Source organism: Heptranchias perlo, chromosome 20 (genome assembly GCF_035084215.1).
Source record: "Heptranchias perlo isolate sHepPer1 chromosome 20, sHepPer1.hap1, whole genome shotgun sequence".
NCBI classification, from domain to species: domain Eukaryota; kingdom Metazoa; phylum Chordata; class Chondrichthyes; order Hexanchiformes; family Hexanchidae; genus Heptranchias; species Heptranchias perlo.
This window is the reverse complement of record NC_090344.1, coordinates 23,621,561-23,642,879: the sequence shown is the minus strand read 5'-3', so window position 1 is coordinate 23,642,879 and position 21,319 is coordinate 23,621,561. Positions and strand designations below refer to the sequence as shown.

Genomic DNA, 21,319 nt, shown 5'->3' with positions numbered 1-21,319 from the left:
AGATTGAGAGAGACATCAGTAAGACAAAGACCAAATTAATAGATTGGAAAAAACTATTTTTGAGGGTGTGAGATTGGAACCTGGGAAGGTGAACTCGGAAAAATCTTGACAAATATATAGTACAGGTTTTGGGAAATATTTGAAACGGTGATCAATAGATTTCAAGAGAAATTCATTTCTCTAAAAAAAAAAGCAACAAATATTCAATAATGAAACATTGTGGATGAATAAAGAGATAGAGATAAGGTAAAATAGAAATTGAACGTATGCATATTCTAACTGCATGGACAATAAAGGAAAGGATGATAAAGGGGAAAATGAAGACGTTAGGAAGGATGTCAACAAGCAATCAGGAAAGCAGAAAGGAAATACAAAATTAAATTATCAAGAAATAGTCAATTATTGCACTGAAATGTCAATGACATCAGGATAGGGATAGGGCCAACAAGGGATACACAAGATATACTCAGAGGTAATAACAGTGAAATGGCTGGAATATTGAATAGTTACTTTGTCTCAGTATTTATCAGGGAGGCTATACATGCTTAACATAACTTCTCCGCTTTTCAATTCTATCCCCCAGGAAATGAACCCCAGTGCTTGGCTTGTTTTTATTTATGTCGTCGCCACTTTTAGTGATTTGTGTACCTGTAGTCCGAGATCCTTGGTTAAACCACACTTGGAGCACTGTGAACATTTCTGGTCTCCCTATTATCAAAAGGATATCGAGGAATTGGCGAAGGTGAAAATAATGATGATGCCAGAACTGAAAGATAATACCTTTCAGGATAGATTTAACAGGCTGATGGCTGACATGATGGAGGTCTTTGGATAATGAAAGGGTTTGATTGGGTCGACGTAGAGAAAATGTTTCCACTCGTAGGGGACTCTAAAACTATCGGTTATCAATATAAGATAGTCACTGATAAATCCAATAGAGAATTCATGGGAAACTTCTTTACCAAAGAGTTGCAAGAATGTGGAATTCGCTACCTTAAGGAGTAGTTGAGGCAAATAACATCGATACATGAAATGGCAAACTAGATAAACACACGGGGGCGAAAGGAATGGAAGAGTGTGCGGATGGGGGCAAATGAAGTAGAGAGGGAGGTGTCTTGTGTGAAGCATAAAGTCTGGCACAGACCCGTTGTGTCAAAAGGCCTGGATCTGTGCGGCAAACTCAATAGAAACAACGACAGCGACAGATTACTGATTTTCTGAGTCCCCAAAAGAAGCACTTAGAATGTGCAAGGGGGCGCCTGGATTCGAACCAGAGACCTCTTGATCTGCAGTCAAATGCTCTACTACTGAGCTACACCCCCACATCTGTTGACCATTCTTGCACGCACAATGTAATGGAGCTCAGTAGCTGGCAGTCACCAATGTTGATATTACCAACATGAAAAGAAGCTTATCAGTTATTGTGGGAGACAAATAAATACAGCAATCAGAAATGAATCATGAACGGAGTGAGTCGCACTATTGTGTACAGATGCGATGCACAACCCGACATGGAAAGCCTTGTCACTAAACTTCAGTGAGCACATCCTTACCACAGAACGCGGAACTCGAAGCACCAGACAAACGACACCTGAATTTCAACCAGATGTTTCTCCAGCAGCTGTCAAGTGCTCTCTCACTGTGCTCTGCCCCTAGCTCTGTAGATCGTTACAGTTAACATAAGAAACAACAGGTTCAATGTGCAGTTTCACAAGATCATGCTCTCAGTGCCATATATGTAAGTGTACAGAATATCGAATCAATGTAATAAATAAACATCCAGCAAGCATTTGGCAAGAGCAGACAGGAGGAGATAGTGTGTGAAGTGACTGTAATATTTGTTAAGTCAATAGATTCATTTACAGGTTACGGAACTGAAGTGGGACTTAACGAAAGGGAAAGTGTGTAAATTGCATCCTGGCCATGAAATAAGAAGCTGTGAGTGTCGAAATTGTGACGTCGCCTGGAAATAAAAGTGGAAAATGCTGAAAGCCTCTATTTGACCCGTGGATGCTCGCAGAGAGTGCTGGCAATAGGCGTGTGGCCGTCTTTCTCAATTATTATTTTAAACCTTATCACTAGTGCCTCGATATTCGCCTACACTTACTTCTCCTATCTCCTCCGTTTCATTCCCCATTACTAGATCCAGCAGTGATTCTTTTCTTGTCTGCCTGTCTCTCATTTGTAATTTTATCGCTCCTGCCTGCTCTCCCTGCCTCCCTCTCGCTCTCACTCATTCAGTCACTCGCACACTCACGAACACGCTAATTCACTCACTCTATCCATCCCTCATTCCCTCCTTCCCTCACTCCCTCCCTCACTCACTCACACATCACTCCCTACCTCAATCCCTCCACCGTAAAGATTGAGAGAGACATCAGTAAGACAAAGGCCAAATTAATAGATTGGAAACAAACTATTTTTGAGGGTGTGAGATTGGAACCTGGGAAGGTGAACTCGGAAAAATCTTGACAAAGATATAGAACAGGTTTTGGGAAATATTTGAAACGGTGATCAATCGATTTCAAGAGAAATTCATTCCTCTAAAAAAAAAAGCAACAAATATTCAATAATGAAACATTGAGGATGAATAAAGAGATAGAGATAAGGTAAAATAGAAATTGAACAAATGTATATTCTAACTGCATGGACAATAAAGGAAAGGATGATAAAGGGGAAAATGAAGACGTTAGGGAGGATGTCAACAAGCAATCAGGAAAGCAGAAAGGAAATACAAAATTAAATTATCAAGAAATAGTCAATTATTCCACTGAAACGTCAATAACATCAGGATAGGGATAGGGCCAACAAGGGATACACAAGATATACTCAGAGGTAATAACAGTGAAATGGCTGGAATATTGAATAGTTACTTTGTCTCAGTATTTATCAGGGAGACTATACATGCTTAACATAACTTCTCCGCTTTTCAATTCTATCCCCCTGGAAATGAACCCCAGTGTTTGGCTTGTTTTTTTTTATGTCGTCACCACTTTTAGTGATTTGTGTCCCTGTAGTCCGAGATCCTTGGTTAAACCACACTTGGAGCACTGTGAACACTTCTGGTCTCCCTATTATCAAAAGGATATCGAGGAATTGGCAAAGGTGAAAATAATGATGATGCCAGAACTGAAAGATAATACCTGTCAGGATGGATTTAACAGGCTGATGGCTGACATGATAGAGGTCTTTGGATAATGAAAGGGTTTGATTGGGTAGACGTAGAGAAAATGTTTCCACTCATAGGGGACTCTAAAACTATCGGTTATAAGATAGTCACTAATAAATCCAATAGAGAATTCATTGGAAACTTCTTTAACAAAGAGTTGCAAGAATGTGGAATTCGCTACCTGAAGGAGTAGTTGAGGCAAATAACATCGATACATGAAATGGCAAACGAGATAAACACACGGGGCGAAAGGAATGGAAGAGTGTACGGATGGGGGCAAATGAAGTCGGGAGGGAGGTGTCTTGTGTGAAGCATGAAGGCTGGCACAGACCCGTTGGGTCAAAAGGCCTGGATCTGTGCGGCAAACTCAATGGAAACAACGACAGATTGCTGATTTTCTGAGTCCCCAAAAGAAGCACTTGGAACGTGCAAGGGGGCGCCTGGATTCGAACCAGAGACCTCTTGATCTGCAGTCAAATGCTCTACCACTGAGCTACACCCCCACATCTGTTGAATAATCTTGCACGCACAATGTAATGGAGCTCAGTAGCTGGCAGTCACCATGTTGATATGACCAACATGAAAAGAAGCTTCATCAGTTATTCTGGGAGACAGGTAAATACAGCAATCAGAAATGAATCATGAACGGAGTGAGACACACTATTGTGTACAGATGCGATGCACAACCCAACATGGAAAGCCTTGTCACTAAACTTCAGTGAACACATCCTCACCACAGAACGCGGAACTGGAAGCACCAGACAAACGACACCTGAATTTCAACCAGATGTTTCTCCAGCAGCTGTCAAGTGCTCTCTCACTGTGCTCTGCCCCTCGTTCTGTAGATCGTTACAGTCAACACAAGAAACAACAGGTTCAATGTGCAGTTTCACAAGATCATGCTCTCAGTGCCATATATGTAAGTGTACAGAATATCGAATCAATGTAATAAATAAACATCCAGCAGGCATTTGGCAAGAGTGGACAGGAGGAGATGGTGTGTGAAGTGACTGTAATATTTGTTAAGTCAACAGATTCATTTACAGGTTACGGAACAGAAGTGGGACTTAACGCAAGGGAAAGTGTGTAAATTGCATCCTAGGCATGAAATAAGAAGCTGTGAGTGTCGAAATTGTGACGTCGCCAGGAAATAAAAGTGGAAAATGCTGAAAGCCTCTATTTGACCCGCGGATGCTCGCAGAGAGTGCTGGCAATAGGCGTGTGGCCGTCTTTCTCAATTATTATTTTATACCTTATCACTAGTGCCTCGATATTCGCCTACACTTACTTCTCCTATCTCCTCCGTTTCATTCCCCATTACTAGATCCAGCAGTGATTCCTCTCTTGTCTGCCTGTCTCGCATTTGTAATCTTATCACTCCTGCCTGCTCTCCCTGCCTCCCTCTCGCTCTCACTCATTCAGTCACTCGCACACTCACGAACACGCTAATTCACTCAATCTATCCATCCCTCATTCCCTCCTTCCCTCACTCCCTCCCTCACTCACTCACACATCACTCCCTACCTCAATCCCTCCACCGTAAAGATTGAGAGAGACATCAGTAAGACAAAGACCAAATTAATAGATTGGAAAAAACTATTTTTGAGGGTGTGAGATTGGAACCTGGGAAGGTGAACTTGGAAAAAATCTTGACAAAGATATAGAACAGGTTTTGGGAAATATTTGAAATGGTGATCAAGAGATTTCAAGAGAAATTCATTCCTCTAAAAAAAAAGCAACAAATATTCAATAATGAAACATTGTGGATGAATAAAGAGATAGAGATAAGGTAAAATAGAAATTGAACAAATGCATATTCTAACTGCATGGACAATAAAGGAAAGGATGATAAAGGAGAAAATGAAGACGTTAGGAAGGATGTCAACAAGCAATCAGGAAAGCAGAAAGGAAATATAAAATTAAATTATCAAGAAATAGTCAATTATTCCACTGAAACGTCAATAACATCAGGATAGGGATAGGGCCAACAAGGGATACACAAGATATGCTCAGAGGTAATAACAGTGAAATGGCTGGAATATTGAATAGTTACTTTGTCTCAGTATTTATCAGGGAGACTATACATGCTTAACATAACTTCTCCGCTTTTCAATTCTATCCCCCTGGAAATGAACCCCAGTGCTTGGCTTGTTTTTATTTATGTCGTCGCCACTTTTAGTGATTTGTGTACCTGTAGTCCGAGATCCTTGGTTAAACCACACTTGGAGCACTGTGAACACTACTGGTCTCCCTATTATCAAAAGGATATCGAGGAATTGGCGAAGGTGAAAATAATGATGATGCCAGAACTGAAAGATAATACCTGTCAGGATAGATTTAACAGGCTGATGGCTGACATGATAGAGGTCTTTGGATAATGAAAGGGTTTGATTGGGTCGACGTGGAGAAAATGTTCCCACTCGTCGGGGACTATAAAACTATCGGTTATAAGATAGTCACTAATAAATCCAATAGAGAATTCATGGGAAACTTCTTCACCAAAGAGTTGCAAGAATGTGGAATTCGCGACCTCAAGGAGCAGTTGAGGCAAAGAACATCGATACATGAAATGGCAAACGAGATAAACACACGGGGCGAAAGGAATGGAAGAGTGTGCGGATGGGGGCAAATGAAGTCGGGAGGGAGGTGTCTTGTGTGAAGCATGAAGGCTGGCACAGACCCGTTGGGTCAAACGGCCTGGATCTGTGCGGCAAACTCAATAGAAACAACGACAGCGACAGATTGCTGATTTTCTGAGTCCCCAAAAGATGCACTTAGAATGTGCAAGGGGGCGCCTGGATTCGAACCAGAGACCTCTTGATCTGCAGTCAAATTCTCTACCACTGAGCTACACCCCCACATCTGTTGAACATTCTTGCACGCACAATGTAATGGAGCTCAGTAGCTGGCAGTCACCATGTTGATATGATCAACATGAAAATAAGCTTCATCAGTTATTCTGGGAGACAGGTAAAGACAGCAATCAGAAATGAATCATGAACGGAGTGAGTCACACTATTGTGTACAGATGCGATGCACAACCCAACATGGAAAGCCTTGTCACGAAACTTCAGTGAACACATCCTCACCACAGAACGCGGAACTGGAAGCACCAGACAAACGACACCTGAATTACAACCAGATGTTTCTCCAGCAGCTGTCAAGTGCTCTCTCACTGTGCTCTGCCCCTAGTTCTGTAGATCGTTACAGTCAACACAAGAAACAACAGGTTCAATGTGCAGTTTCACAAGATCATGCTCTCAGTGCCATATATGTAAGTGTACAGAATATCGAATCAATGTAATAAATAAACATCCAGCAGGCATTTAGCAAGAGTGGACAGGAGGAGATAGTGTGTGAAGTGACTGTAATATTTGTTAAGTCAATAGATTCATTTAAAGGTTACGGAACTGAAGTGGGACTTAACGAAAGGGAAAGTGTGTAAATTGCATCCTGGCCATGAAATAAGAAGCTGTGAGTGTCGAAAGAGTGACGTCGCCAGGAAATAAAAGTGGAAAATGCTGAAAGCCTCTATTTGACCCGCGGATGCTCGCAGAGAGTGCTGGCAATAGGCGTGTGGCCGTCTTTCTCAATTATTATTTTAAACCTTATCACTAGTGCCTCGATATTCGCCTACACTTACTTCTCCTATCTCCTCCGTTTCATTCCCCATTACTAGATCCAGCACTGATTCCTCTCTTGTCTGCCTGTCTCGCATTTGTAATTTTATCGCTCCTGCCTGCTCTCCCTGCCTCCCTCTCGCTCTCACTCATTCAGTCACTCGCACACTCACGAGCACGCTAATTCACTCAATCTATCCATCCCTCATTCCCTCCTTCCCTCACTCCCTCCCACACTCACTCACACATCACTCCCTACCTCAATCCCTCCACCGTAAAGATTGAGAGAGACATCAGTAAGACAAAGACCAAATTAATAGATTGGAACAAACTATTTTTGAGGGTGTGAGATTGGAACCTGGGAAAGTGAACTCGGAAAAATCTTGACAAAGATATAGAACAGGTTTTGGGAAATATTTGAAACGGTGATCAATAGATTTCAAGAGAAATTCATTCCTCTAAAAAAAAAAGCAACAAATATTCAATAATGAAACATTGTGGATGAATAAAGAGATAGAGATAAGGTAAAATAGAAATTGAACAAATGCATATTCTAACTGCATGGACAATAAAGGAAAGGATGATAAAGGGGAAAATGAAGACGTTAGGAAGGATGTCAACAAGCAATCAGGAAAGCAGAAAGGAAATACAAAATTAAATTATCAAGAAATAGTCAATTATTCCACTGAAACGTCAATAACATCAGGATAGGGATAGGGCCAACAAGGGATACACAAGATATACTCAGAGGTAATAACAGTGAAATGGCTGGAATATTGAATAGTTAATTTGCCTCAGTATTTATCAGGGAGACTATACATGCTTAACATAACTTCTCCGCTTTTCAATTCTATCCCCCTGGAAATGAACCCCAGTGCTTGGCTTGTTTTTATTTATGTCGTTGCCACTTTTAGTGATTTGTGTACCTGTAGTCCGAGATCCTTGGTTAAACCACACTTGAAGCACTGTGAACACTTCTGGTCTCCCGATTATCAAAAGGATATCGAGGAATTGGCGAAGGGGAAAATAATGATGATGCCTGAACTGAAAGATAATACCTGTCAGGATGGATTTAACAGGCTGATGGCTGACATGATGGAGGTCTTTGGATAATGAAAGGGTTTGATTGGGTCGACGTAGAGAAAATGTTTCCACTCGTAGGGGACTCGAAAACTATCGGTTATCAATATAAGATAGTCACTAATAAATCCAATAGAGAATTCATGGGAAACTTCATTACCAAAGAGTTGCAAGAATGTGGAATTCGCTCCCGTAAGGAGCAGTTGAGGCAAATAACATCGATACATGAAATGGCAAACTCGATAAACACACGGGGGCGAAAGGAATGGAAGAGTGTGCGGATTGGGGCAAGTGAAGTCGTGAGGGAGGAGTCTTGTGTGAAGCCGGAAGGCAGGCACAGACCCGTTGGGTCAAATGGCCTGGATCTGTGCGGCAAACTCAATTTTAACAACGACAGATGACTGATTTTCTGACTCCCCAAAAGAAGCACTGGAAATGTGCAAGGGGGCGCCTGGATTCGAACCAGAGACCTCTTGATCTGCAGTCAAATGCTCTACCACTGAGCTGCACCCCCACATCTGTTGAACATTCTTGCACGCACAACATGAAAATAAGCTTCATCAGTTATTCTGGGAGACAGGTGAACACAGCAATCAGAAATGAATCATGAACGGAGTGAGTCACACTATTGTGTACAGATGCGATGCACAACCCAACATGGAAAGCCTTGTCACTAAACTTCAGTGAACACATCCTCACCACAGAACGCGGAACTGGAAGCACCAGACAAACGACACCTGAATTTCAACCAGATGTTTCTCCAGCAGCTGGCAAGTGCTCTCTCACTGTGCTCTGCCCCTAGTTCTGTAGATCGTTACAGTCAACACAAGAAACAACAGGTTCAATGTGCAGTTTCACAAGATCATGCTCTCAGTGCCATATATGTAAGTGTACAGAATATCGAATCAATGTATTAAATAAACATCCAGCAGGCATTTGGCAAGAGTGGACAGGAGGAGATGGTGTGTGAAGTGACTGTAATATTTGTTAAGTCAACAGATTCATTTACAGGTTACGGAACAGAAGTGGGACTTAACGCAAGGGAAAGTGTGTAAATTGCATCCTAGGCATGAAATAAGAAGCTGTGAGTGTCGAAATTGTGACGTCGCCAGGAAATAAAAGTGGAAAATGCTGAAAGCCTCTATTTGACCCGCGGATGCTCGCAGAGAGTGCTGGCAATAGGCGTGTGGCCGTCTTTCTCAATTATTATTTTAAACCTTATCACTAGTGCCTCGATATTCGCCTACACTTACTTCTCCTATCTCCTCCGTTTCATTCCCCATTACTAGATCCAGCACTGATTCCTCTCTTGTCTGCCTGTCTCGCATTTGTAATTTTATCGCTCATGACTGCTCTCCCTGCCTCCCTCTCGCTCTCACTCATTCAGTCACTCGCACACTCACGAACACGCTAATTCACTCAATCTATCCATCCCTCATTCCCTCCTTCCCTCACTCCCTCCCTCACTCACTCACACATCACTCCCTACCTCAATCCCTCCACCGTAAAGATTGAGAGAGACATCAGTAAGACAAAGACCAAATTAATAGATTGGAACAAACTATTTTTGAGGGTGTGAGATTGGAACCTGGGAAAGTGAACTCGGAAAAATCTTGACAAAGATATAGAACAGGTTTTGGGAAATATTTGAAACGGTGATCAATAGATTTCAAGAGAAATTCATTCCTCTAAAAAAAAAAGCAACAAATATTCAATAATGAAACATTGTGGATGAATAAAGAGATAGAGATAAGGTAAAATAGAAATTGAACAAATGCATATTCTAACTGCATGGACAATAAAGGAAAGGATGATAAAGGGGAAAATGAAGACGTTAGGAAGGATGTCAACAAGCAATCAGGAAAGCAGAAAGGAAATACAAAATTAAATTATCAAGAAATAGTCAATTATTCCACTGAAACGTCAATAACATCAGGATAGGGATAGGGCCAACAAGGGATACACAAGATATACTCAGAGGTAATAACAGTGAAATGGCTGGAATATTGAATAGTTAATTTGCCTCAGTATTTATCAGGGAGACTATACATGCTTAACATAACTTCTCCGCTTTTCAATTCTATCCCCCTGGAAATGAACCCCAGTGCTTGGCTTGTTTTTATTTATGTCGTTGCCACTTTTAGTGATTTGTGTACCTGTAGTCCGAGATCCTTGGTTAAACCACACTTGAAGCACTGTGAACACTTCTGGTCTCCCTATTATCAAAAGGATATCGAGGAATTGGCGAAGGGGAAAATAATGATGATGCCTGAACTGAAAGATAATACCTGTCAGGATGGATTTAACAGGCTGATGGCTGACATGATGGAGGTCTTTGGATAATGAAAGGGTTTGATTGGGTCGACGTAGAGAAAATGTTTCCACTCGTAGGGGACTCGAAAACTATCGGTTATCAATATAAGATAGTCACTGATAAATCCAATAGAGAATTCATGGGAAACTTCTTTACCAAAGAGTTGCAAGAATGTGGAATTCGCTCCCGTAAGGAGCAGTTGAGGCAAATAACATCGATACATGAAATGGCAAACTCGATAAACACACGGGGGCGAAAGGAATGGAAGAGTGTGCGGATTGGGGCAAGTGAAGTCGTGAGGGAGGAGTCTAGTGTGAAGCCGGAAGGCAGGCACAGACCCGTTGGGTCAAATGGCCTGGATCTGTGCGGCAAACTCAATTTTAACAACGACAGATGACTGATTTTCTGACTCCCCAAAAGAAGCACTGGAAATGTGCAAGGGGGCGCCTGGATTCGAACCAGAGACCTCTTGATCTGCAGTCAAATGCTCTACCACTGAGCTACACCCCCACATCTGTTGAACATTCTTGCACGCACAACATGAAAATAAGCTTCATCAGTTATTCTGGGAGACAGGTGAACACAGCAATCAGAAATGAATCATGAACGGAGTGAGTCACACTATTGTGTACAGATGCGATGCACAACCCAACATGGAAAGCCTTGTCACTAAACTTCAGTGAACACATCCTCACCACAGAACGCGGAACTGGAAGCACCAGACAAACGACACCTGAATTTCAACCAGATGTTTCTCCAGCAGCTGGCAAGTGCTCTCTCACTGTGCTCTGCCCCTAGTTCTGTAGATCGTTACAGTCAACACAAGAAACAACAGGTTCAATGTGCAGTTTCACAAGATCATGCTCTCAGTGCCATATATGTAAGTGTACAGAATATCGAATCAATGTATTAAATAAACATCCAGCAGGCATTTGGCAAGAGTGGACAGGAGGAGATGGTGTGTGAAGTGACTGTAATATTTGTTAAGTCAACAGATTCATTTACAGGTTACGGAACAGAAGTGGGACTTAACGCAAGGGAAAGTGTGTAAATTGCATCCTAGGCATGAAATAAGAAGCTGTGAGTGTCGAAATTGTGACGTCGCCAGGAAATAAAAGTGGAAAATGCTGAAAGCCTCTATTTGACCCGCGGATGCTCGCAGAGAGTGCTGGCAATAGGCGTGTGGCCGTCTTTCTCAATTATTATTTTAAACCTTATCACTAGTGCCTCGATATTCGCCTACACTTACTTCTCCTATCTCCTCCGTTTCATTCCCCATTACTAGATCCAGCACTGATTCCTCTCTTGTCTGCCTGTCTCGCATTTGTAATTTTATCGCTCGTGACTGCTCTCCCTGCCTCCCTCTCGCTCTCACTCATTCAGTCACTCGCACACTCACGAACACGCTAATTCACTCAATCTATCCATCCCTCATTCCCTCCTTCCCTCACTCCCTCCCTCACTCACTCACACATCACTCCCTACCTCAATCCCTCCACCGTAAAGATTGAGAGAGACATCAGTAAGACAAAGACCAAATTAATAGATTGGAAAAAACTATTTTTGAGGGGGTGAGATTGGAACCTGGGAAGGTGAACTCGGAAAAATCTTGACAAAGATATAGAACAGGTTTTGGGAAATATTTGAAACGGTGATCAATAGATTTCAAGAGAAATTCATTCCTCTAAAAAAAAAAGCAACACATATTCAATAATGAAACATTGTGGATGAATAAAGAGATAGAGATAAGGTAAAATAGAAATTGAACAAATGCATATTCTAACTGCATGGACAATAAAGGAAAGGATGATAAAGGGGAAAATGAAGACGTTAGGAAGGATGTCAACAAGCAATCAGGAAAGCAGAAAGGAAATACAAAATTAAATTATCAAGAAATAGTCAATTATTCCACTGAAACGTCAATAACATCAGGATAGGGATAGGGCCAACAAGGGATACACAAGATATACTCAGAGGTAATAACAGTGAAATGGCTGGAATATTGAATAGTTACTTTGTCTCAGTATTTATCAGGGAGACTATACATGCTTAACATAACTTCTCCGCTTTTCAATTCTATCCCCCTGGAAATGAACCCCAGTGCTTGGCTTGTTTCTATTTATGTCGTCGCCACTTTTAGTGATTTGTGTACCTGTTGTCCGAGATCCTTGGTTAAACCACACTTGGAGCACTGTGAACACTTCTGGTCTCCCTCTTATCAAAAGGATATCGAGGAATTGGCGAAGGTGAAAATAATGATGATGCCAGAACTGAAAGATAATACCTGTCAGGATAGATTTAACAGGCTGATGGCTGACATGATAGAGGTCTTTGGATAATGAAAGGGTTTGATTGGGTAGACGTAGAGAAAATGTTTCCACTCGTAGGGGACTCTAAAACTATCGGTTATAAGATTGTCACTAATAAATCCAATAGAGAATTCATGGGAAACTTCTTTACCAAAGAGTTGCAAGAATGTGGAATTCGCTACCTTAAGGAGCAGTTGAGGCAAATAACATCGATACATGAAATGGCAAACGAGATAAACACACGGGGCGAAAGGAATGGAAGAGTGTGCGGATGGGGGCAAATGAAGTGTGGAGGGAGGTGTCTTATGTGAAGCACAAAGGCTGGCACAGACCCGTTGGGTCAAAAGGCCTGGATCTGTGCGGCAAACTCAACAGAAACAACGACAGCGACAGATTACTGATTTTCTGAGTCCCCAAAAGAAGCACTTCGAATGTGCAAGGGGGCGCCTGGATTCAAACCAGAGACCTCTTCATCTGCAGTCAAATGCTCTACCACTGAGCTACACCCCCACATCGTTTGATCATTCTTGCACGCACAATGTAATGGAGCTCAGTAGCTGGCAGTCACCAACGTTGATATTACCAACATGAAAAGAAGCTTCATCAGTTATTCTGGGAGACAAATAAATACAGCAATCAGAAATGAATCATGAACGGAGTGAGTCACACTATTGTGTACAGATGCGATGCACAACCCGACATGGAAAGCCTTGTCACTAAACTTCAGTGAGCACATCCTTACCACAGAACGCGGAACTGGAAGCACCAGACAAACGACACCTAAATTTCAACCAGATGTTTCTCCAGCAGCTGTCAAGTGCTCTCTCACTGTACTCTGCCCCAATTCTGTAGATCGTTACAGTCAACACAAGAAACAACAGGTTCAATGTGCAGTTTCACAAGATCATGCTCTCAGTGCCATATATGTAATTGTACAGAATATCGAATCAATGTAATAAATAAACATCCAGCAGGCATTTGGCAAGAGCGGACAGCAGGAGATAGTGTGTGAAGTGACTGTAATATTTGTTAAGTCAATAGATTCATTTACAGGTTACGGAACAGAAGTGGGACTTAACGAATGGGAAAGTGTTTAAATTGCATCCTGGCCATGAAATAAGAAGCTGTGAGTGTCGAAATTGTGACGTCGCCAGGACATAAAAGTGGAAAATGCTGAAAGCCTCTATTTGGCCCGCGGATGCTCGCAGAGAGTGCTGGGAATAGGCGTGTGGCCGTCTTTCTCAATTATTATTTCAAACCTTATCACTAGTGCCTCGATATTCGTCTACACTTACTTCTCCTATCTCCTCCGTTTCATTTCCCATTACTAGATCCAGCAGTGATTCCTCTCTTGTCTGCCTGTCTCTCATTTGTAATTTTATCACTCCTGCCTGCTCGCCCTGCCTCCCTCTCGCTCTCACTCATTCAGTCACTCGCACACTCACGAACACGCTAATTCACTCACTCTATCCATCCCTCATTCCCTCCTTCCCTCACTCCCTCCCTCACTCACTCACACATCACTCCCTACCTCAATCCCTCCACCGTAAAGATTGAGAGAGACATCAGTAAGACAAAGACCAAATTAATAGATTGGAAACAAACTATTTTTGAGGGGGAGAGATTGGAACCTGGGAAGGTGAACTTGGAAAAAATCTTGACAAAGATATAGAACAGGTTTTGGGAAATATTTGAAACGGTGATCAATAGAGTTCAAGAGAAATACATTCCTCTAAAAAAAAGCAACAAATATTCAATAATGAAACATTGTGGATGAATAAAGAGATAGAGATAAGGTAAAATAGAAATTGAACATATGCATATTCTAACTGCATGGACAATAAAGGAAAGGATGATAAAGGGGAAAATGAAGACGTTAGGAAGGATGTCAACAAGCAATCAGGAAAGCAGAAAGGAAATACAAAATTAAATTATCAAGAAATAGTCAATTATTGCACTGAAATGTCAATGACATCAGGATAGGGATAGGGCCAACAAGGGATACACAAGATATGCTCAGAGGTAATAACAGTGAAATGGCTGGAATATTGAATCGTTACTTTGCCTCAGTATTTATCAGGGAGACTATACATGCTTAACATAACTTCTCCGCTTTTCAATTCTATCCCCCTGGAAATGAACCCCAGTGCTTGGCTTGTTTTTTTTTATGTCGTCACCACTTTTAGTGATTTGTGTACCTGCAGTCCGAGATCCTTGGTTAAACCACACTTGGAGCACTGTGAACACTTCTGGTCTCCCTATTATCAAAAGGATATCGAGGAATTGGCGAAGGTGAAAATAATGATGATGCCAGAACTGAAAGATAATACCTGTCAGGATAGATTTAACAGGCTGATGGCTGAAATGATGGAGGTCTTTGGAAAATGAAAGGGTTTGATTGGGTCGACGTAGAGAAAATGTTTCCACTCGTAGGGGACTCTAAATCTATCGGTTATCAATATAAGATTGTCACTAATAAATCCAATAGAGAATTCATGGGAAACTTCTTTACCAAAGAGTTGCAAGAATGTGGAATTCGCTCCTTTGAGGAGTAGTTGAGGCAAATAACATCGATACATGAAATGGCAAACTCGATAAACACACGGGGCGAAAGGAATGGAAGAGTGTGCGGATGGGGGCAAATGAAGTCGGGAGGGATGTGTCTTGTGTGAAGCATGAAGGCTGGCACAGACCCGTTGGGTCAAAAGGCCTGGATCTGTGCGGCAAACTCAATCTAAACAACGACAGATTACTGATTTTTTGAGTCCCCAAATGAAGCACTTAGAATGTGCAAGGGGGCGCCTGGATTCGAACCAGAGACCTCTTGATCTGCAGTCAAATGCTCTACCACTGAGCTACACCCCCACATCTGTTGAGCATTCTTGCACGCACAATATAATGGAGCTCAGTAGCTGGCAGTCACCAATGTTGATATTCCCAACATGAAAAGAAGCTTCATCAGTTATTCTGGGAGACAAATAAATACACCAATCAGAAATGAATCATGAACGGAGTGAGTCACACTATTGTGTACAGATGCGATGCACAACCCAACTTGGAACGCCTTGTCTCTCGGCTTCATTGAATTCATGCTCACCACAGAACGCGGAACTCGACGCACCAGCCAAACAACATCAGAATTTCAAGCAGAGGTCTTCAGCTGCTTTAAATCCTCTGCAACTGTGCTCTGCCCCCAGCTCTTTAGATACTTGCAGTCAACAAATGCAGTGCCAGGTTCAATGCGTGATTTTCCAAGTTCATGCTATCAGTGTCATTTCTGTAAGTGTACAGAATATAATAAAGATGCATCCAGCAGGCATTGGGCAAGTGTGGCAGGAGGAGCTAGTGTGTGAAGCAACTGTAACCTATTAGTTAGGAGGCAATGCTGGACCTGGTTGCAGGGATTTAGATAGTTAATGTGGAGCAAGTGTCCTTAGGGGAGCATTTCGGGAACAGCGAACAGAGTATCATAAGGATTAGAATAACAATGGAAAAGGATAAGGATTAATCTAGAGTAAAAATTCTTAATTGGAAGAGGGTCAATTACAGAGGATTGAGAACTGATCCGGCCCTGGTAAAATGGAATCAAAACTGTAATCGAGCAATGGGCGGCTTTTGAAGAGGAGATTGTTCGGGTACAGTCTGTGTACATTCCCACAAGAGGAAAAGGTAGGGCAACTAAAGCCAGAGCTCTCTGGATGACGAAGGAGATAGAGAATAAAATGAAGAAGAGGAAGTGGCCGTATGGCAGATGTCAGGTTGATAATACAAGTGAGAACCAGGCTGAGAATGGAAAGTTCAGAGGTGAAGTGAAAAAGGAAACCACACTTGGAGTAACGTGAACAATTCTGGTCGACAGATTATAAGAAGAATAAAGAGGAATTGGCAAAGCTGAAACAAAGATTCACAAGGATGATAATAGAACTCGGAGCATATACTTCTCAGGAGGACTAAACAGGTTGAAGCTCTTTTCTCTAGAAAAGGGAAGACTGAGGGGTGACCTGATAGAGGTCTTTAAGATTTTGAAAGGGTTCGATAGGGTTGACGTAGAAAAAACGTTTCCATTTGTGAGGGAATTCAGGAGAATCTTCTTGACCCAAAGGGCGGTAAGAATGTGGAACTCGCCACCAAAAGGAATAATTGAGGCAAATGGCATAGATGCTTTAAAAGGGAAGCTCGATAAAGAGATGAAAGAGAAAGGAATGTATGGCTGATGGAACGAGATGAAATCGGGCAGGAGGTGACTCATGTGGTGCATAAATACCGGAATTGACCAATCGAGATAGCTAACCTGTTTCTCTGCTGAAGCTTCAATGTAAACAACAATCCTGCTGCTACAGGGAATTCAGACTTACTGTATGAATCACAAAATTATTTAGAAAGAAGAGGGAGTATCGGGATTTAAACCAGCGATCGCTTGATTTACAATGAAACACTGCAATTAAGCAATGCACCCACTGATATCGTCCACGGATGAAGTAATGCAACGGAGTTCAGTACCTGGCAGTCATCACTGAAGTGAGAACCAATCTGAAAAGAAGCTTCATCAGTTATTATAGGACACAAATAATTCCAGCAATCAGAAATGATTCCTGATCGGAGTGAGTCACAATATTGTGCACAGATGCGATGCACAACCCAACATGGAAAGCCTTGTCACTGAACTTCAGTGAACACATCCTTACCACAGAAGGCGGAACTGGAAGCACCAGACAAACGACACCTGAATTTCAACCAGATATTTCTCCAGCAGCTGTCAAGTGCTCTCTCACTGTGCTCTGCCCCTAGTTCTGTGGATCGTTACAGTCAACACAAGAAACAACAGGTTCAATGTGCAGTTTCACAAGATCATGCTATCAGTGCCATATATGTAAGTGTACAGAATATCGAATCAATGTAATAAATAAACATCCAGCAGGCATTTGGCAAGAGCGGACAGGAGGAGATAGTGTGTGAAGTGACTGTAATATTTGTTAAGTCAATAGATTCATTTACAGGTTACGGAACAGAAGTGGGACTTAACGAAAGAGAAAGTGTGTAAATTGCATCCTGGCCATGAAATAAGAAGCTGTGAGTGTCGAAAGTGTGACGTCGCCAGGAAATAAATGTGGAAAATGCTGAAAGCCTCTATTTGACCCGCGGATGCTCGCAGAGAGTGCTGGCAATAGGCGTGTGGCCGTCTTTCTCAATTATTATTTTAAACCTTATCACTAGTGCCTCGATATTCGCCGACACTTACTTCTCCTATCTCCTCCGTTTCATTCCCCATTACTAGATCCAGCAGTGATTCCTCTCTTGTCTGCCTGTCTCTCTTTTGTAGTTTTATCACTCCTGCCTGCTCTCCCTGCCTCCCTCTCGCTCTCACTATTTCAGTCACTCGCACACTCAAGAAGACGCTAATTCACTCACTCTATCCATCCCTCATTACCTCCTTCCCTCACTCCCTCCCTCCCTCACTCACTCACACACTCACTCACTCCCTCAGACTTCAGTGAACACATGCTTACCACAGAACGTTTGTCTGGAAGCACCTGACAAAGGACACCTGAATTTCAACCAGATTTTTCTCCAGCAGCTGTCAAGTGCTCTCTCACTCTGCTCTGCCCCTAGCTCTGTAGATCGTTACAGTCAACACAAGAAACAACAGGTTCAATATGCAGTTTCACAAGATCATGCTCTCAGTGCCATATATGTAAGTGTACAGAATATCGCATCAGTTTAATAAATAAGCTTGCAGCAGGTATTAGCCAAGTGTGGACAGGAGGAGATAGTGTGTGAAGCGACTGTAACATGTGTTAAGTCAAAGTATTCAGTTACAGGTTACGGAAGAGAAGTTGGTTTATCAAATGGAAATGTGTCTAAATTGCAGAATTCACAACCTAACCATGAAATAAGAGACCGTGAATGTCCAAAGTGGACAATGCTCAAAAGCCTCTGTTTGACCCTCCGGATTCGAATCGAAATTGCTGGCCACAGGCTTGTGGCCGTGTTTCTCAATCATTATTTTAAATCTTGCCGCGAGTGCCTGGCTATTCTCCTACACTTACTTCTCTTACCTGCACCGTTTCATTTTCCATTATTGGATCAAGCAGTGATTCATCTCTTGCCCACCTGTCTCCCTTTTATCATTACATCGTTCCTGCCTGCTCTATCCGTCACCCTCTCGCTTTCATTCATTCATTCACTCAAACGCTCACGAACTCACTCACTCCCTCCCTCCCTCGCTCACTTCCTCCCTCCCTCACTCACTCACACACTCACTCCCTCCCTCAATCCCTCCTCAGTAAAATATTGAGAAATACTTAAGTAAGACAAATAACAAAGTAATTGATTTGAAACAAACTAATTTTGAACGGATTGGAATAGAACTGGGGAAGTTGAAAAAAATTGACAAAGAGATAGAACAGGAGTGGGAAATATTTAAGAAGGTGATTAATCTCTCTCTGGCACTCCCTCAAAGTGGAGAGGGGACGGGAATGGAAGGGTTCGATGAACGAGGGAGGAATAGGGCCTGTGTGGACAATGGACGCTGGCATCGAACAAGTGGGCAAAATGGCCGACTGTGGACTCAATGTAAATAACAATCCTGCAGTTGCAGGAACAGACTGACTGCATGACTTCCGACAGGGAACAATTAAAAGATAGAGGGGGCGCTTGGATTTGAACCAAAGACCTCTTGATCTGCAGTCAAATGCTCTACCGCTGAGCTACACCCCCACATCTGCATGAAGCGTTAGCACACACAAGTCAATGGAGTCTAGCACCTGGCCATCATCAACATTGATCGCAACATTCTGAAAAGAACCTTCATGAGTTATTCTGATAGGCAAGAATATGACTCCACCTCCAGAGCCTGACCCGTCCCTCAGAATTTAACTCTTCCCTTCGAGTCTGCCTCCGCCCTCAGAATCTGACACGGCACTCAGTGTCGGATCCCCTCCCCCAGCCTTTGACCTCTGCCCCAGAGTCTGACCCTTCCCCCAGAGTCTGACCCTACCTCCAGAGTCGGACTCCTCCCCCAGAGTCTGAACCTTGCCCCAGAATCTGTCACCTCCCCCAGAGTCTGACCCGACACCGAGTCTGACCACTGTCCCAGAGCCTGACTCCTCCCCCAATGACTGACTCCTACCCCAATGACTGACTCCTCCCCAAATGACTGACTCCTCCCCCAATGACTGACTCCGCCCAAAGAGCCGGACACCTCCACAGCGTCTGAGTCCTCCCTCAGAGCCTTACTCCTCTCTCAGAGTCTAACTCCTTCCCAGAGCCTTACTCCTCCCTCAGAGTCTAACTCCTCCCCAGATCCTTACTCCTCCCTCAGATTCGGTCCCCTCCCCCGAGTCTGACTGTTCCCCCAGAGCCTGACTCTTCCCCAGAGCTTTAATCCTGCCTCAGAGCCAGACACCCACCCCGACCCGATAATCTGACTCTTCCCCCAGAAAGTGAACCCGCCCCTGTATCTGACTCCGCCCTCAGGGCCTGACCCTGAAGAGGAGAGATTGGGTTGACTCGGCCTGTATTCACTCGAATTTAGAAGAATGAGAGCTGATCTCATTGAAACAATAAAATTCTGACAGGACTAGACAGATTGGATACTGGGAGGATTTTTCCGCTGGCCGGGGGGTCCAGAACAAGGGGTCTCAGGTACGGGGTAGGACATTTAGGACTGAGATGACGAGAAATTTCTTCACTCAGACGGTGGGAAACCTGTGGAATTCTCTACCACAGAAGGCTGTGGAGGCCAAATCACTGAATATATTGAAGAATGAGAGAGATCGATTTCAAGACACTGAAGGCATCAAGGAGTATGAGGAGAGAGCGGGAATATGATTTTGAGATAGAGGATCAGCCATGGTCATATTGAATGGCAGAGCAGGCTCGAAGGGCCGAATATGCTCCTATTTTCTATGTTTCTTCGCCGGAGCAGCAGACGAGGGAGAAAAGAACGGAAGGGGAGGGAGATCGCGTGAGATGAAGTCGGGTGGGAGGATGCTTGTGTGGAGCATCAACGATGGCAGAAACCAAACGAGTCGGCCTGTTTCCCTGCTGTCGACTCGATGTAAACAAAAATTTTACTGCTGCAGTGAAGGCAGACTGAGTGCACGATTCCCAAGGTAAGAAGTAAAACGTGCAAGGAGGCGTTTGGATTTGAACCGAAAATCTTGTAATCTGCAGTTATATGCTCTAACACTGAGCCACACCTTGACATCTGTGATGATTTGGTGCACATACAAACTGATGAAGCTTCTTTTCAGGTTGGTTATATTAACATTGCTGACTGCCAGGTACTGAGCTCCGTTACGTTTTGTGAGCAAGAAATCATCACAGATGTGGGGGTGTAGCTCAGTGGTCGAGCATTTAACTACAAATCATGATGTCGTTGGTGCAAATCCAGATATCCGCTCTCCCTTTTTTAACTGCATCCTGTTGGGAGTCATTCCGTCGGTCTACCTTCCCTGCAGCTGCAGGTTTGTTGTTTATGTTGAGCAAATTTGAGTCGACAGCAGAGAAACAGGCCACTCGGCCCAACTGGTCTATGCTGACATTGATGCTCCACAATAGCCTCCTCCCTCCCTACTTCATCTGACCCTATCATCATAACCTTCGATTCATTTCTCCCCCATATGATAATCCAGCTTCCACTAAAATGCATCTACAATATTCCCCTCAACTATTCCTTGTGGTAGCGAGTTCCACATTCTCACCGCTCGCTGGGAAAATAAGTTTCTCCTGAATTCCCTATTGGATTTATCAGTGACGATCTTATATTGATGACCTATGCTTTTGGACTCCCCAACAAGTGGAAACATTTTCTCTGTGTCTAAAA

At 43.0% G+C, this 21,319-nt stretch overlaps 8 non-coding genes across 8 annotated transcripts; all 8 read right to left on the bottom strand.

Annotated features, from left to right (window-relative positions):
* Positions 1-1,250: 1,250 nt before the first annotated feature.
* On the bottom strand, positions 1,251-1,322 carry trnac-gca (transfer RNA cysteine (anticodon GCA)). Its single transcript has one exon. It is a non-coding gene; the product is annotated as a tRNA-Cys (tRNA).
* A 2,278-nt stretch (positions 1,323-3,600) lies between these two features.
* On the bottom strand, positions 3,601-3,672 carry trnac-gca (transfer RNA cysteine (anticodon GCA)). Its single transcript has one exon. It is a non-coding gene; the product is annotated as a tRNA-Cys (tRNA).
* Positions 3,673-5,955: 2,283 nt separating this feature from the next.
* trnac-gca (transfer RNA cysteine (anticodon GCA)) lies at positions 5,956-6,027 on the bottom strand. The gene has a single exon. It is a non-coding gene; the product is annotated as a tRNA-Cys (tRNA).
* A 2,284-nt stretch (positions 6,028-8,311) lies between these two features.
* Positions 8,312-8,383, bottom strand: trnac-gca (transfer RNA cysteine (anticodon GCA)). Its single transcript has one exon. It is a non-coding gene; the product is annotated as a tRNA-Cys (tRNA).
* Positions 8,384-10,621: 2,238 nt separating this feature from the next.
* Positions 10,622-10,693, bottom strand: trnac-gca (transfer RNA cysteine (anticodon GCA)). The gene has a single exon. It is a non-coding gene; the product is annotated as a tRNA-Cys (tRNA).
* A 2,237-nt stretch (positions 10,694-12,930) lies between these two features.
* trnac-gca (transfer RNA cysteine (anticodon GCA)) lies at positions 12,931-13,002 on the bottom strand. The gene has a single exon. It is a non-coding gene; the product is annotated as a tRNA-Cys (tRNA).
* A 2,283-nt stretch (positions 13,003-15,285) lies between these two features.
* Positions 15,286-15,357, bottom strand: trnac-gca (transfer RNA cysteine (anticodon GCA)). Its single transcript has one exon. It is a non-coding gene; the product is annotated as a tRNA-Cys (tRNA).
* Positions 15,358-19,137: 3,780 nt separating this feature from the next.
* On the bottom strand, positions 19,138-19,209 carry trnac-gca (transfer RNA cysteine (anticodon GCA)). Its single transcript has one exon. It is a non-coding gene; the product is annotated as a tRNA-Cys (tRNA).
* Between the last annotated feature and the right edge of the window lie 2,110 nt (positions 19,210-21,319).